The sequence below is a fragment of the Tasmannia lanceolata genome, unplaced genomic scaffold (genome assembly GCF_043159265.1).
Source record: "Tasmannia lanceolata isolate RefF3 unplaced genomic scaffold, GAP_Taslan_0.1 ptg000511l, whole genome shotgun sequence".
Taxonomy (NCBI): domain Eukaryota; kingdom Viridiplantae; phylum Streptophyta; class Magnoliopsida; order Canellales; family Winteraceae; genus Tasmannia; species Tasmannia lanceolata.
In genome coordinates, this window is record NW_027519184.1 from 1 (window position 1) to 2,500 (window position 2,500).

The following is a 2,500-nucleotide window of genomic DNA, read 5'->3' on the forward strand; positions in this document are numbered from 1 at the left end:
ACTTCAACTAGTATCGATTGATGGGGGAGAGACATATGTAGAGTGATCGGCGGTATCGTATCACCCTATTAAGGATTCCAAGAATAGAGACCATACCGGTCTGGCTTTTTTCGATGACTCCTGATCAATGGAATGGGATAGAGTACTTATATGTTTCCCAGGAGCACATACACAAATTGCATTCGTTTATTGTACGATACACAATTAACATATCTGTCTTCCAAGAAGATTAGATCATCACAAAACTCGCTTAGAATTTAACTCATTCCTTTTTCCATCTCACTCCTACTGTTTGGGTCTGTGACCAATGGAACACCGATGGGGTGATACCTCATCAGATGATTGTATAAGGAAGACGGTAGATTATAGAAAAGAAAGAGTGGAAAAATAGGATAAATTCAATGGGATTCCTGATCCAATCAGGAATCCCATTTTTGGTTCGGTATGGATAAAAGCTATTTCTATGTTATACTATTCAATTCAATTCTCGACGATGAATCGATTTGATAGATCAGATATTGTTATTCATGATATTGATCCGATTCAGTATCATCAGGATGTAATCTATCCCATTAAATTTACAGGAGAAAGACTTATTATCTCTATGGATTAGATCCCGAGTTATTGCAAAGCAAAAAAAAAAAACGATGAGATTATGGAAGTCAATATTCTCGCATTTATTGCTACTGCGCTGTTCATTCTAGTTCCTACTGCTTTTTTACTTATCATCTACGTAAAAACAGTCAGTCAAAATGATTAATTTAAATGAAACTTGATTGATTAGTTCTTATCAATGATTCAATAAATGAAAGAGATTCAAATTCCAAGTTTTAAATGAAATGAGCAGATTGGGATCAGTAGTATAATAGATAATATGGTAGAAAGATTCATATAGTTCTTTCTACCACACTATCTATTATTATTATTGTATTGTATAAAGTTACATTGTATAAAGATATGGGCTTGATATAGATCAATCTTATCGTATGTATCTATTTATATGTACATGTAAATTAGATATTATGTACATATATATCGAACTCCAATTCCATTTCTTCGCTACATCTATTTGTGTTGATTCCGATCAATCCGAAATAATCGAACGTTAACTCTTCTAATTCCTAGGTTTCTGATTATTTTCAATATAGATCCCGGGATCTATATTGAAAATAATCACTGGAGGAAGAATAGTATGGGCATTTCTTAGATAAAAGAAAACAAGATCAAGTCGTTTTTTTTTTTAGCATTCCGAAGAAGTTACTATAGAACTCCTTGGATCATCTGTTATGGGCTCAATCAATTACTTCTTCGGATTTGGAAAAGGAGTAGTAGACCCCCCTATTTTTCATGCTTGAACCATGACATGAGGTGAGTCGATAAAGCATAAAGAAGATTCCTAGAAGTATAAAACGGTAAGTGTGCATGAATCACCCAACGCAAGCAAGATCTTTTTATGCGTAGTACCTCTTTGGACAACCACTATGTCTATGTCGTTTCCAGTAGAATAAAGTCTGTATCTACATAATAACAGAACGACTTCCTCTTTGAACAGTAAAGTAAAGAAAGAGGAAATGAAAAAAAAAAAATGGGGTTGGTTGTTCCTCGTTGTAATATCCATAATTCTGGCAAGAGCTGGTTCATTGAAATAGAATATTTAGGAATAATTAGGTTGGAAAAAATTTCCTATCATGTGAATTACTTTGAGATTCGAAATACGAACATGGGAATCAAATCATTGAAATATTTGTTGGATCAAAAGGTTCTTATTCATATATTACTGGATTCCAGATTCCAGTAGATTTTTCGAAATCGAGATATTTTTATTTTAAAACGCTTCGCAGAATGATCTAGTAAGCAATTGATACAATTCGATTACTCAACTCAATTAGTAGTATCCCTAGAGTCCACTTCTTCCCCATACTACGAGTGAAAGGGAGAATGTAAAGACTACCATTAAAGCAGCCCAAGCGAGATTTACTATATCCATGTGAATTATGTCCCCTATCTCTATGAACATGAAGGAATTATTCCATTATTGATCACTAATAATAGTGAAATCAATGGTGCAGAGTCAAAATTGGATTCTGATCTAACGCTATTGATGAACCAATCCAATTCCAATGAATACGCTTGTAACAAGTTCCTATATGATTTCTGGTAGAATTGGGAAGCATTAAGCACAAGCAAGATACACAGTTACCCCTTGAAAGTCTCAAAAGACAGAAAAATATACCATCAAGATCGATAACTATCTATCACATACCTCTATCTCCCGTCTAAGCCTTACTGTCTCTCTTTCTGTGAAAGAATCGGGAGACACCCCATTACATACATTCTTGGCGGGGTTACCAAAAAGTTCAACTTTTCTTTTTTAAAATATTAAGATCTATAAGAGAAAAGCCAATCACCCACCCAATCCAATATTGATTGAATGCCTGAGCACTCAGAGACTCTCGTGAGTCTGGATACAAAGTATCTTCAGTCCTTTCCCCAACCCCTA